Source organism: Bacillus rossius, chromosome 15 (assembly GCF_032445375.1).
Source record: "Bacillus rossius redtenbacheri isolate Brsri chromosome 15, Brsri_v3, whole genome shotgun sequence".
Lineage (NCBI taxonomy): Eukaryota > Metazoa > Arthropoda > Insecta > Phasmatodea > Bacillidae > Bacillus > Bacillus rossius.
The window spans coordinates 27,646,112-27,661,802 of NC_086342.1; the positions used below are offsets into that span (position 1 = coordinate 27,646,112).

At 38.6% G+C, this 15,691-nt stretch overlaps 1 protein-coding gene across 3 annotated transcripts in view; it reads right to left on the reverse strand.

Moving 5' to 3' along the window:
- The window catches only part of LOC134539686 (prohormone-1-like), a 344,120-nt gene that overhangs the window by 125,304 nt on the left and 203,125 nt on the right, over positions 1-15,691 (reverse strand). The window contains exon 1 of one of the 3 annotated variants that reach the window (XM_063381887.1): positions 7,411-7,533. The exons of the other annotated variants lie outside the window; for them this stretch is intronic. The gene's annotated coding sequence lies outside the window, so the exon portion shown is untranslated. Of the gene's footprint in view, positions 1-7,410; positions 7,534-15,691 lie in introns of those variants that run through there. 3 annotated transcript variants of the gene reach the window in all.

Consider the following 15,691-nt stretch of genomic DNA (forward strand, 5'->3'; position numbering starts at 1 on the left):
GGTATATTCATGCGAAGCGAGTTACAGCGTAATGGGTATATGTATCAGCCAATCAGCTACGTGCATTCAAGATTAAAGGTCCCGAAACGAGATCGGGGAGCAGCCCGAGGGGGGTGGGGGGGGGGGGGGAGGAATAACGTCCCAGCGGGGTCCGATTAAAACGCAACCCAGAAGACTGAAAGGACCCAATTATGACAGAGCGATACGATGTCAAAGTAGAGGCCGAACCGGCACATGACGTAATGACGTAATACGACTAAAGAGACGGAGCGAAAGTCGTGTAGAAGGGGACCAATCAGCTTCAGGTAAAAAAAAAGAAGAGGTAGTTTAAGAGACTGAATAAGAAGTTAGGTAAAAAATAATTATTACGTTCAATGGTTACTGATAACATTTTTTTAAAAAGAGACATTCAAAGTCACAATGAGTCACAAACTAAAAAATCTGTGCCTTGAAGGAGTCTACTTTTCTGATGGATTTATGTGAGGAATTAAAGCATAATTAATCGTGAAATTTTTCCAGTAAATAACGTAGATTACTTTGTATTCCATACAACGTAAATGAAGTTTTAAGTTAGCATAAATAACTTTAGATAATGCAAAATACTTAAAAAACCTTTAAATATTTTTTAAAAAATAAATAGTATCAACTAAGCGCATCTTTAGTAGTGTCGATTTCGTAACTAAGTATAAGCCTAAATGAGTTTTTTTAATAACTTGTAAAAGTTACTTTCAATTAAATTTCCGATGAATTTCACATATATATGAATTTCGCATATAAATTTATAATTTTCACAAGTGAATAATTACTAGCAGTGAAACCCTAATAGCTATCAGACTGTTAAACAGTTTACTTCGACTGGTAAATCAGTGGATTTCTCTACAGCTATGTGTCTTAGAGGGTGTAATTTGATGGAAAATTACATGAAACCATTGTTATATAGTGATATTTAGCCACTCACTCAATACAAGGAGTTTTTTTAATCCAAATTTTAGTAAAAGTCCACTGAGTTGGCGTAATTCTGATATTTTGAATTTGGAGTGTAAATATTACTCCCCAATTTTCTGTCTCCAAAAAATGTTCAAACATTTAAGTGCGTCGTAAATATGTTGGTTAACACTCAAAGCTAAAATATTTATCTGAATCTTGCATATTCTGTAGAAAATTTTTTTTTATTTTTCAAAGATTTCTAATGTGCAATGTAAATTGTCCCTACGGGAGGAGGAAAATGCATTTTCCACGACACACGAGTTTTAGGAATAGAAAATATAAAAAAAAAATGGTTGTCTGTAAAGTCGGTTTACGGACGATAGTTTAACGTGACGACGTCATAACAAAACATTGATGAAATGATTGCATACTTTATGAATAAGATTTAATCATTTTTATTTTAATAATAAAATAATAAATATTCGAAATTATACTAGTAATCAGATTTTTTAAATGCAAGAATAATTAACCTTTATTGCCGAAATCGTTGTTGTAATAAGCAATGAAAACCACATTACCTTTTCACTTCACTTTATAAACAGTCGAGTGGAAGAGAGATAGATGCGGCGCAAGCGTACAATGAGCGTAACGGGACACAGCGCAACGGAAAAATGTGCGTAACGGGACACAGCGTAACGGAACAATGTGCGTAACGGGATACTTTTTCGTGCGTGCAGCCGGCGTTCATCGATTTATTAGACGTTGTCACGTCAAAAAAAACACAGTCCCGTGTAACTTAGAAAAGAAAATTTTAAAGAGGTCAAAAGTAATTGTTAGAATATTAATTGCAGATATTCCAGTAATTTTTTTTGCAAATTATCTCTGCATTATTACGAAAAAATATATAAGTTTTTTTTTTTTACTGTGACAAGAGTCATTTTGTTATTTAATAAAGAGAATACTACAGCGGATAAACGGAGTGGATGTGGTAATCTGCGAGGGGCGAACACATCCACGCGCACAGCACAGAGGGGCGAACAATCCACGCGCATAGCACACACGGAAGGAAATATTCCACGTCGGAATGTCGAGCGCCCGGGAGAAACACGTAGAATTATGTCACGTGCAGTTCTCCGCGTTTTTACTTTCTGAAATGAAAAAAACGCAGAGGCCACGCGTTTTGCGAACAGCGGTGTCGCGTTTCGCGAAGAAGCAGTTGGCATTCCTGTTTTTTTTTTTTTTTTTTTTTCGTTTACCAACGTTCATTTATTTTCTCTCCTACCCCTTCCCCCCTTCTCTCCCCGCAAACGGTGCGAGGATAAACGTCGCGGTCTTTTACGTGATCTCAGAAAAAGGTGAGTCGCTTAAAAACATTTATTCTAAATGAAACGGAAAAAGGGGGAGAGGATTTTTTTTTAGCGAGTATTTCAACACCCGCCTGAGATGTGCAACGTCTAACCTCGGTAACATGTTGAAAACCTACTTATGTATAATAAGAAAATCGGGCATTAAATTTAACGTTGAATTATTTAAACAGTGCCGAGCGTAGTAAATATACGCAAATTTTGATTTCAACTGCATTTCTGAACGCGAATCACTCGTAGTTTCCGCACCCGCAGCTAGAGTTCGTTGCCAGAGCAGCTACGTCGACTATCGTATCATTCGATTCGCAGAGCGAAATATTAAACTATACAATGAAAAGACTCCGATTAAAGCGAAAAATTCCTGAAAAACGACCAAACCCCTGCTCCTGATTTGATTTTCGATAAAGGAAATTTATTGAAACACTGCGCATCTTGTTAAAATTCTATTTGGCTTTGTAAATTTTGGTTTTAGCCATTCATCGCAAATGGCAGCACAGCACAGAGGTTACACATTTCCATTCCATTCACTTAATTACTCCTACCAAATCCCTTGAGTATTTCGCGTCCGCACACCACAGTTCACACAGACAAAAGAAAACTTTATAGTTTTAACCGTTTGATGAATTTTAACAATATGCGCAGTATTTTAATAAAATTCCTCGTCGAAAATCAAATCTGAAGCCCGGGTCAAGCCTGTTTCCAAGATTTTTTTTTTGTTTTTTACTTTTATCGGAGCCGTCTCTTATATAGTTTAACCTTTTTCGCTGGAAACCAAATAATTCAATAGTCGACGTAGCTGCTCCGGCAACGAATTCTAAATATATTATTAATAAATTACATGTTTCTCTCGCTGGTAATCGAACCCAGAACCGAAATCATTTAAGTAACCAAACATTTGAAGTAAACAACATTTTTAAATTTTTTTCTGAAATTCTTTCGGAATATTTTGGTTAAAAATTAAAGAATTTGAATTTTACAGTCAAGATCAAGGTCATCCAAGATGGTCGTCAGAGGCTTAGTGTGGCTTGTTGTTGGGGAATTTTTTTTCTTTGAAGTTTTTCGAATTCCGAAATTTGAATTTTCAAGGAATAAAACGAGAAATTTTCCGCCAAAATAAGAATTTTTACCTCGGAATTGAGTAATTTTTTATCATTTTTAGTCGTTTTGAGGAATTTTGAATCCAATATGGCTGCCATGACGTCACAATCCAAGATATCAGTCGGCTCCAAGCTCCACCAGCCTAGAAGCCTGTCCCAGTACTCCCATGTATATACTACTATCGTGTGACGTCTATAGCGTCGCTTCTGTCGTTTAGCGTCCATCACACACGTGGCGCCATTTGGATCCCAGCATCACTTGTCAGAATATGCTCGTCCAACAACCTACAGTATGGACCACACAGTTCTCCACACAATCTGGCAACTGCCACGCGGTCGTCCGCTGTTCGAAAAATATATATTTGCTTGTCGACAAATGCTGACCGTGTTTCAGCGCTTGTTCGGTTGAGGGGTTCGTTTCTAGCTCGTATTCTTCTATATAAACTGTGGGTCAATCGTAGACGTATTTGAAATTTAGATATAAAATGAAACAGCGTATTTTTTTCCGGTCTCTATATGTTGGACACATTTTAAACAAAATATTTTAAAATGTTAATTTTATATAATTTTTTGGACACACGCCATTGCTGGTTTTAAATGGGTATAAAAATACCTCAATAATAAAAAAGTATATGTTTTTTTTAAATCACTATTAAAAATTCTTATATTTTAATTATTGTCATGTTCCAACTAATTGTTTTTGTTTTGTTTTTGGCCTTGAAATTCTAATTTATTTAACCAATACGGTACGTCAAAAACTTTATCTTCTCACGTGAAGCCGGGTACCGTAGCTTGTATATCATAATATGTACATAAAATTCTAACAGCAATTATTAAAACCTCTTTTTTTAATTCTAAATTTTAAAAGTACTACTGATTCATAGATTGACAAATGAACAATGCGCAATGACTAAAAATAAATGCGATTGTCCTGTAAGTTTTCATGTTTTAGACTAATTGATGCATTATACAGTTTTAGCTTGCGCCTGAACGTTAAAAAAAAAAATATTATTATTTTATATGGAAACTTTTATGTATCGGTAACTTAAGTCTGTATATAAATAAACAATATCTAACCATTTTTTTTATATCCAAGCAACCTCTGTGAATTATTCTGTCTTTGCAATCGAAGCCCTGGGTACAACAAGTTCCTTATTTGTTCTGCTTGTTTACTTTTTTTATTCATTTCTCTGTTAATGAATATATTTACTTTGCATAGTTATTGCATAATTGAAAATTGAAATCCCAGAAGTACCTACATTACATGACTGAAATTTTCTAAGAAAAAAAGTATTTAAACTGGCTTTTAATTACAATGTTTTAATTGCCTTTGAATACAAAATTCATTTATATTTCTGTAAATTTTAGTTGTGTATTTGAGAAATTTTATGGCTCATTTTTGTATAATATAATTATTAACAATCAATTTTTATTGAAAATTTCTATTATTGTAGTCCAGTTTGTTTTCCATAAATATGTTGTAACAGAAAATATGTTAAAGTATTAGATTTTATGGAGAAAAAAAATGTTCGTCGCAAAGTTTTCAAGTAGGGAAATGTTTCACATAATTATTAAAACACCAGATACGTGCGCGATGGGATGTCTCAAAATTTCATTTCATATTTAACCCCCTTAAGGGATGAATTTTCAAAAATCCTTTCTTAATACTTACCTACATTATGTAAGGAACTTATATGCAAAATTTCATGCTTTTTAGACCCACTGGTTTCAGCAATGCTTTTCTATCAGTCAGTGTTAAGAGATTTATTAAGTAGAACGAACAGCTATGTATCAAACACCCTTAAAAGGCTCGCCTACCCGCGGCACTAAGTGCCGTACAGAACGTTAGAATTCCATCCTTTATTCTAAAACTAAATAAAAATCCTGCTGAGGTTTAAGGCTTCAAAGAACTTAAAAATAAAAACACTTTAAAAGAAAGTCAGAATATTTTATGATCATTTTTGCGTATTTCCGTCGAGTGTTAAAATTGATGGGTCTTCCTTTATCGAAGTAGCTTTAATATTTAAAATAAAAGATTTTAGCACAGAAATAGTGTTATAAGCATGAAGGGTAAACCCTACAACACCACCACTTTATGCCTCATAGTTTATTCACATGTTTGTAAAAACAGGAATATCACATGGTGATTTTTTATAAGACTGTTATTTACTTTAATGTAATACTACTAGTAAGTAAATTCGCGATATAACCAAGAGCAATAGCTTGTATATATTTGTGATTTCATAAATGGTGATTGAATGGTTTTCAGAAACTTAAAGGTCAATTAAAATTTCAGTCCTGGCGAGACTAAAAAACACTTAATTGTATGGCATATAGTTTTGAATTAAACGTTTGTGAGTGGCTTTGGTCGTAACACTTTTTATTTTTAGAAAATCGTTCGTAAACAGTAAAAGGTTATTTTAAGCCTAGAAACGTGAAATTTGGGAAACTCTATTCTATTAATTATTTATGAATGATAATCTAAATATAATTATTTTTACGAAACAGTTCAAGTTTAAAACTTTAATTTAAAATTGTATAACAAACGATTACTTGCTGTTGATTCATGTACAATTTAAAATATTAATATGCCTTTCAAATTCTTAAAAACATTAAAAAACACTTATTGATCTATTGCAAAAAATCGATCTATAATCAAATATATTTATTACTGATTCATTTCATATAACAGACAAAAATGCAATATTATAGCTGCCAAATTATTTAGGAAATGTAAAATACACACCTAAGCAAATTTATTTATAAAAATGTCTGTTGAATATTAATTCCAAAATTTTCATATAAGCTAGAATCACAAAATTTTGGAAGCAAATGCTGAAAATTATTTCTGTCAACACATTAAATAAAAACCTTAAACGAGGCCTGTATTTCAACTTTACCACCTGACAACTTATTAGGACGAGTATTTCAACATGTTTACTTATTCTTGAATAAAAAATACATGACAGGAATCCGAAAGTATTCCGATAAGATGTTATTTATATATAGTATGTATCACGAAAATGTGATTTTTTTTTGTACAGGTAACTTTATCAACATTTTTAGTTTGAAAACTGAATATATTTTCAATAGCTTATGAGAACAATACTGGTTAATGGTTTTTCTAGTCTAGTTATTGAAAAAAGATTTCTTTAAACAGAGTGATTTCTATGGAACGACATTTTAATGATTCACCATAAATCAGTGGGAAATACCTCAGACTATGATTCTGAAAAGATTAAACGCTTTCGTTGCACGTTTTTTAGGTATGGTCAGCTACATCGATAATGCGTAAAATATTAGGATTTAAATATTTTCACGGTGATTGTACGTATTGTTAATGCGGCTCACCTAACTTAACCAAATCTTTCTACTTTATTAGGTATTCGCATTATTTTTCAGAAGCCGCTTCGCTGAGAATTTACCGAAATCTGTCAATACAGTGATTGTATTACACGCCGTTTTAATGTGTTACATCCAAGCTCTTTGGTTCGAGTAATTTAGAGGATGAAACTGAAGTAAAGGAACGGAAATATGCGATATCTGTGGCCGATCGCGCAAACCAAAGTTCACAAAACCAAAAGGAAACCTTATAGAATTACTGAATGAATTTGAACAAGATGGATAGAATTATTTTAGTAAATTTCTTTGTCGAAAATCAAGTCCAAAACCAAAATTTAATATTTTTCAATTTTTTTTTTTTTTTGCTTTTATCGTAGCCTTTTGTTTTATATTGTTAAAAGATTTCAGTCTGAAAATGAGATGAATTGATAGTCAACGTAGCTGCTTCGAAAGCGAATTCTAGCGCCGGGTGCGGAAAGTTCGTGGTATTCGCGTTCATAAATGTAATTAGTTGAAAACACAAGTTGCTCATATCTATTAAGCTCGCATTATTGTAAAGAATTCTAAGATGTATAATTTGTGATCGTATTTGCAACACGAGAACACGTGAATTTTTTTCGTTGCCGAGGTTAGATTTTACACATCATTGGCGTGTACTGAAAGAATAGCATATTTCGTACCTGCGGCGTGGTGATGTGCGGGTTGCGTGCGTCGACAGGCGCTAGGCTCGCTGCGGGTTGCGTCGGTCCCCTGTTGCCACGCGTTGCGCTACTGGGAAGAGAAGTCGCGGACGTGGATTCGCGTCATTTATAAAACCGGGACCCTGGCGCGAGGAAAGACACCCCTCTGATCCCTCCCCCCCCCCCCTCTTTGCCGCTCCGACAAACATCCCTCACTTCCCCTCCGACGGAGCACGCGCGCGCGCCAAGAGTTTTCCCTTTCCCCTCCATTTCCCCCCCTCTCCGCCTTCCCGTTGTGACGTCACGGGCCGAAGGCGGCCAATGGGACGCGAGCGCGCGCGGACCGGCGGCGCGGAGGGGTATAATAAGCCTTAGCGTTTGCTTGCCGAGCTTGTTAAGCGACTAGCGTGGGCTGGTCCCCTCGATGCCAGCGTGTTTGGCCAACACCAACACGATTTCCGATAATAGGTTATGGGGGCAGGCGGCATGGGGTAGCAGCACGAGCAGACGTCAGGCAGCGCGCACGTTAACGGGAGACCTAAGATGCACATAAAGTTCTGTCCCTTCCCGATTACACCCGAACAATTCACCTTCGGCCAACTTCGGGATTTGTTTTATTTTTTGCGCAGGAAAAATGAATTCAAATATTTAAAGTGGTCGGTTAGGTTAGCTACATTGAAACACTTTAAAACACTATGGACGGTTAGTTAGGTTAGTATAGCTACATTAAAATAAACAGAGAAATATAAATATATATATACATGAACCCGAGGTTGGCCGAAGGTGAATATTCGGGCGTGTTCGGGCAGGGACAGAACTTGATGGACATCTTAGGCTTCCCCACGTTAACAGCGGACTGAGCTGCAACACTGAGCCACACAAACTGTGTTGTCGCAACTCTTTCCTTCACACCTCAGCGTTAATTCATTGCTAGTTCACAAATAGTTCATTGCACAAAACTCCCCTTGAATTCCCCATTGGTTCATGCACTCATCCCTCTAGCTCTGAATGATTCTTGCAATAAGGAATACTGATTTGAAACAATTTTATGCACGCACGCCATTGCGTATATCATTAACGTATAACAAATTGAATACATAAAACACACAGAGAAAAAGCCAATTTCAGTCGATGTCTGATGTTTAATGCCTTGACAGCACAGAAAATTACGTGGATACCACCTTGCCCTCAGGATAAGCTGTGCGGCGTAGAACCTCATCAGGACAAAAGGAAAGTATTTTTATGGTACTTTATGGTATTTTATGGTACGCCTCGCGTGACTTCTTGGCCAATAGAAAAAAAATTCACAATAACTGCCTAATTTTACCTGGTTAATTGTAACTAGGAAATTCGCTTTTGACTGTAAAGGAATCCAATGAAATACGGATCATTTTTTTTTCAAATGTATCTGCAGGAAGGGCTGAAAACAAAATACAGTTTTATTTTTTAACCACTATATTATGTGTGGAAAAGTTGCCTCAAATAAATAAAAATAAAATGATTTTTCAAAATCTGATATTGGTTGACTTTCCTGCCACGCATCGTATTAAAGGTTAATATAAATTTACGAAATTAAATATTTTCCGTAAGATTTTCGTAATTTCTAATATTAAATTTATTTTTAAAGATGAATGTTGGATGGCCCTTGTAGAAACACAAAAATTACTTGCAAGTTAGTAGTATAGGAATGGGCATCCGGGCGCAGGGTCCAGGGTGTGGTGTCTGTGGTGTTTTCCGCCATCTTGGATTGTGACGTCACGGCGGCCATCTTTGATGGTTGTGACCTTGACCTTTGACCTTGACCTTGACCTCGGCGGCCATCTTGGATCCGCCATTTTGGATGACGTCATGTGTTCTAGAAAATTCTGGCGATGTGTTTTCCGCCATTTTGAATTATGACGTCACCGTTGCAGTTTCCGTTACGGCCGCCATCTTTAACTTTTTTATTTATTATCCGATTTCAATGAAAAAAATTTTAAAATTTATTAAAAAATCCATTTAATAAAATTTTAATAAAAAATATTTAAAAAATATACTTTTACGACACGGAGTTCCGAGTCCTCGGTTCGAACCTGGTGAGGGCAAAAAAAAATTAAAAATGGCGACCGATCCTTCCCCCTAGGTGACTGCAGGCAGACTGACTCCCACCACTTTTTTTCAAAGCATATATAACATCATCTAGTGTGATGTCATGACCGCCATCTTGTCTGCGATGCTGGAAGCCATCATCATTGTATCGTCGGCTAGAGTGCACCGACGCCATGTTAGTTTAATTCTTACCCGCTAGAGTGCAGTAATCATTTATTACTAAGGTGTCCGCCATCTTGAAATCATGTAATAGTGTAGCTAGAAAAGCGGGAAAAGTTCCAAAATTCATTAAATAAATCACTTATTAATTTACATATTTATTAGATCGAATAAGGTCCTTGGTTCGATCCCTGGCCGATACAAAACATCTTTAATATATTAAAAAATACCACTAAAGTGTAAGGTTTGAGTAAATAAAAACACCGCAAGTTCTTTTAAAAAATACTTTTATTACATACATACTACACTACTACAAGTACAAAAAAAATACACAGACAAATTACTAAAGTCTTGTGGATTTCTCGACGTCTGCATCTGCCACCCACGAATTAAAGCGAGGTGGAAAGCCCCACCACTTGATGTAGGACAGTCCATTTCTTCGTTTTATAATCTTCTCCACCAAGTACATATCGGGATACAACGTAGGCTGAATCTCTTCGGCATAGAAGCCGCCATGGATAGGTTTGTGGTCCAAATCTTCGAGGTAGTAGGTCCTAGCAATGTCTTCTTCGTGTTGGAAAACACTGTTTGAAGCAGGCGATTGTCCTTTACGTCCTTTGGCTTCATTTTCGTGGTAGAATGCACAGTGGAATTATACTCGCTTATTAGTTTCGGCAAGATGTCAAGCCACTTGTAATTTCCGTTAGCCGTGAACTGTCGCCACATCTTGGAACGCAAAGTTCTGTTAAACCTTTCGACAACGGAGGCTTTGACGTTACTAAATGTAGAGTAGTGTTGATGCCATACTTCTTCATCAAAGCCTTGAAGGTTGCATTGTAGAATTCTTTCCCGAGGTCCGTTTGCAGGTGTGACGGTACACGTCCATCACGCAAAATATTGTTCATGGCCTTGGCTACGTCAGTTGCAGTCTTTGATTTGACAGGTCTAGCCCAAGCGAACTTGCTATAAACATCGATGACTGTCAACATGTACTTGAAACCTTTATTCAATCGGGAATACGGTATCATCTCAACAAGGTCCGCCTGGAATAAATCATCAATTCCACGAACTATGACTTTGCGACGAAGGTATTTCCGTCTAGCAGGAGCATGAAGTTCGCGAGCGATTCCGGTTCGACTCATTGTATGTAGCCGGCTTCCCTCAGTTCTTCAAGTATGGAGACTATTTCGTTGATGTGCGAATAGTTTCCTACGCTAAGCGAAGCATGTAGAATTCTAAGGCGATCAACTAATTCATTAGGGTCGTCCCAATATACATAGTCAAATATCTGACCACTTTCTAGCTTTTTTAAACCTTCGCCATGTATTGATAGTTCACTGAAGAGATTAGCGAGAATGTCGATTTTTTCATGATCTACGTCTTTATATACACCACTATCTGGATCGTTATCGCGAAAATGTGCATTGGTTAGCTCTAGCAGTTTTTTGTACTCTTGTAAGTCTTTGTGAGAATATCCTTTAGGCTCCCTGCGAAACAGCAATTCGTACAGACCCGGAGTCCCGCGCGTTTTGTACTCTGCTACGCGTATGATGTTTCCTGGTAGAAAGTCTATTTCTTTAGCACCGAGGAACCACTTATTATATTTTCTGTACACTCCGTAGGTCGTGTCATTATTCCGGCTCGTAAACGATATCAGGTATGGTCGGACCATTGCATTAACTTGATGTCCCTTTTTCGGTATTTTTTTCTTGTGCATGGACTCTGTACTTGTTAAGTCCTCTTCTTCTCGATCTGGTTCATACTTTCTCTTCTTTACAGTTGGCATTTCATCTTCAACTTCTGTCTTCACAATGATGGCTGGTTCTTCCTTGTTTTTAAGTTCGTCGAGACGACTAGTGATTGGTTTAAATATCTCCTCATTTTCCATCTCACGTGCAAGTCTGGTTCGTCTAGCAAGTAAATATTTTTCGCGAACAGACTGTATAGCTCGATGGAGGTCACTGGCCAGGTCCGACATTGTACTGGCTGAAAACTTATTGCAAGACCTCCTTTTATAATTTTTTATTCGTTCGCAGAATCTTCTTTCTTGTGTTTGGCTGAATCTGAATTTGTTGACAAGTGAGATAGTGATGCTTTCAGACTACTTTGAAAAGTCCTCAGATCGTCCCGTCTTTGTGCATTCGATACTTCGATCATGTCGCGAATGCGAGAATCCGAGGCTTCCACGCGCTGGTCTATGGCTACGAGGTACTCAAGTAATTCCTTTTTCACCCCGTCTACTTTTTGAGCCAGTAGCGAAATGTATTTGCGGATAACGTCGTCATGAGACTTGAGAGCAGTACGTAAGTCTCGACTGCTACGACCGAATTTCGAAATGCTATGACTCATGTTTGACGATAAACTGATCGAAACCTCGTCTGTACCTGCCCTTATATAGAGGCCAGTCTTTGACTATAACTAGGAATCCGTGTTCTTCTTTCCAACACAAGGAGCACATGTCTTTGAATTCCTGGAATGTCATGTCGGAATTTACATGATCATCATAAGCGTGGCGCAAATTAAGTTCGTCCATGCGAAACAAAACTATGACATTTGCGTTGTCTCGTAGGAGATGTTTTGGAATACGACTGTACGTCTGACACAGGTAAACGCAGTCTACCTTGGCGTGTCTGCCCATGGAAAAGTACTCTTGTATTATGCCTTGTTTCTCGCACATTACATCGTCGAAAACAAACACGGAATTGGCTTTTGCTTCGCTTGGAGGTACAACATCGGTATTATCGCTAAACGGAAAATACTCCAGACCATCCACAGATCGTAGAACAGTTGCTAGGCGCTGGTACTTTGGCTGTTGCAACGACTTGGAATACAAGTAGACGTTATCGAACCGAAGACCATTTGGTTCCTCCAGTAAACTCAGTAAAACACACATCTTGCCACAGTTTGACGGACCCGCCATTATGCATCGTACGGCAGAAGGCAACAGTAAGCCATGTCGTGATTCACGTGCACTAAATACATCGTCTTGCGTAATGCGCACGGGCAAACACACGTCTTGCTTGACGACCTGCATTGAACTAAAGTAATTGTATAAAAGAAGCGTATTTATACTTTCTGGTCAGTTGTGCGTAATGACTCGAAGAGGTAAGAACAAAAAATACGTCGGTGCGGGACTCGTAAACTCGCTGATAAACAACCTACCATTCGAGCTACACATTCCCGGCTACAGATTTTGCGGCCCCGGGACTAAACTAGCGAAAAGGTTAGCTCGCGGTGACGTGGGCATTAATTCTCTCGACGAAAAGTGCAAGCAGCACGATATCGCATATTCATTAAGCAAGGATCTGGAATCTAGGCACAGAGCAGATCAGATATTGGCACAGGAAGCCGAAGATATAAGCAAATCGTCGAACGCGGGACTAGGAGAGAAAATCGCAGCGTGGGGCGTATCTAAAATCATGAAGGCAAAGACGAAATTAGGACTGGGTGCTCGTCGAACCAGCTCCATCAAGTCAAAGACTAACTCACGCAAGACCAAGAAGCGCAAGACTGGCGCAGGCGTGCAAAAAGCCAAGCAAAATTACAGACTCTCGACAAGAAGATTATAGGAGGATTTCTTCCTTTGCTTTTGCCTGCATTGGGTGCTCTCGGCGGCCTCATCGGTGCAACGAGCGGTATAGTGCGGGCAGTCAACACTTCGAAGAATGAGCGCAAGCAGTTAAAAGAAGCACAGCGACACAATGCCAACATGGAAGCCATTGCCATCGGTAAAAAAACGGCGCAGGACTCTACTTGCAACCTCACAAGACAGGACGAGGCATGAGGAAGAAACGAATGAAAAAATCCTAAGTTCTTTGCCGAAACGTCCGCTCACCAACGTAGATTTAATAAAGTACGCACGCAAACTGAAAATACCAAATTTCCGCGGCGTGTTTATGCGAGACACTTTGCCCAGTAAGCCAAAGACACGTGAGTGCGCCATAATTAATTTAGACACGTCAGCGGATCGAGGCACGCACTGGGTGGCCTATGTAAAGACTGGAAACATGGCCGAGTACTACGACAGTTTCGGTAATTTGAGGCCTCCGCCAGAAATGCGACAGTACCTGGGCCGGTCCACTACGTTGTTTTACAATTACGAAACGGAACAGAAGCCTAATCAAACAAACTGCGGACACTTGTGTCTTCGCTTTTTAACAAACAAAAATTAGCTGACAAATAAAAAAAATTGCTACTTAAAGGTTGTGCAGTGATGATAATTTATTAGTCATGTCGATAACACTTACAGGTCACGCATCTGAGCTGCGGGCGGTTCATTTCCCGCCTCTGGATTTAGACGGAGAATGGTGTATCGGACTCGTAGATTTTCAAACGTATAATGCCATACCGAACATTGACGAGGAAAACTGCAAGATCTGCTTCCTGAAAAGCGATGGGACCGCTCATGAAATACAGTTACCTGTTGGCTCTTACGAAATTGACGACATTGCAAATTACATCAGGGATATGTTACCACAGGATGTAGACTTTCAACTGCGTGGAAATCCAAACACTCAAAAAAGTATTCTAACATGCAGTGAAAATGTCGACTTTACGAAACCTGGCACCATAGGTACCATGCTCGGATTCGAATCAAAGGTGTATGATACAGGAAGAACGTACGAATCTACGCGCGCAGTAAACATTTTGCCTGTGAATGTCATAAGAATAAACTGTAATTTGGCAAGTGGAACGTATCTCAACGGAAGACTAAGCAACATGCTGCACGAGTTTTCGCCGATGGTCCCGCCAGGATATAAACTGGTAGAAGTACCGCAAAGTATCATTTACGTTCCAGTCGTCGTGAAGTGCGCACACGAAGTCGTCGTCCGAATCGTTGACCAGCGAGGACGATTGGTGAATTTTCAAGACGAAGAAATTACATTACGTCTGCACTTGAAGCGATGGGCATAAAGTTCGTAACACCGAACAGTTATAAAAGAAATCGTATTGCCTTGAATAAGAACAGTTCTCTACCAGACATCGGTGCATTAACACCTGACAACATAAAGTATCTTCTCAGTATTGGACAAGTGTCGAATAAATATGGAAGACGAAATCCTCAACGTGGAAGATCCGGTCATTTTTGAAGACAGCATTACGAAAATGGAATTGCACGAGTACCAGCCTTTCCTGCTCGGACCGTACGCACTACCATCGGAAGTACGCATTGCAGTACAACACCAAGATATTTGTACTTTACCTTCGCAGTCATTTCTACGTATAAGAGGCACGCTTACAAAAGCGGATGGTACGCACCCGACAACGACATCAATATCCTGCAATGGTATTCTACACCTAATCGAGCGCATTACATATGTACTCAATGGTGTCGAGGTAGACCAGACGAGAGATGTAGGCATAACATCTTCTATGAAAAATTACCTTTCGCTCACTCCAAATGAACTGTCTGCTGCAAAGATGGCCGGTTGGGCTCTCGAGGATGAATATAAGCTTCCGGTTTATGCCGAAGGGAAGTTCGAAGTTTGTGTTCCTCTGTCCATGCTTCTTGGATTCGCTGAGGACTACAAGCATATAATCATTAATTCGAAACAAGAGCTCGTACTGCTTCTAGCCAACACGCACATTAATGCAATTGTCACCGCTGCAGAAAACCCTCAAGATGTCTCGCTAACACTACAGTCTATCGAGTGGATGCTGCCCCACATCCAAGTGAGCACCGTTGAACGAGTCAAGATGTTGAAGAACATAGAAAATGGCAAGAACTTCGATGTGCCATTCCGATCCTGGAGCCTGGAAACTTATCCCGGCTTGCCTCATAGTCAGTGTATCAATTGGATAGTAAAGTCCAGCTTCGCTACGGAAAAACCAAGATACATCATCGTTGGGCTTCAGACCGGAAGGCAGCTCAATGCAGGAGTAAGTCGCTCCGTATTCGATAACTGTCAAATACGCAATGTAAAAATATTTTTAAACAGCGAAAGTTATCCGTACGTTGACATGAACATGGATTTTGAAAGTGGAAGATTTCTTCTAGCATATCAAATGTACGCCAAGTTTCAGCAAGCTTACT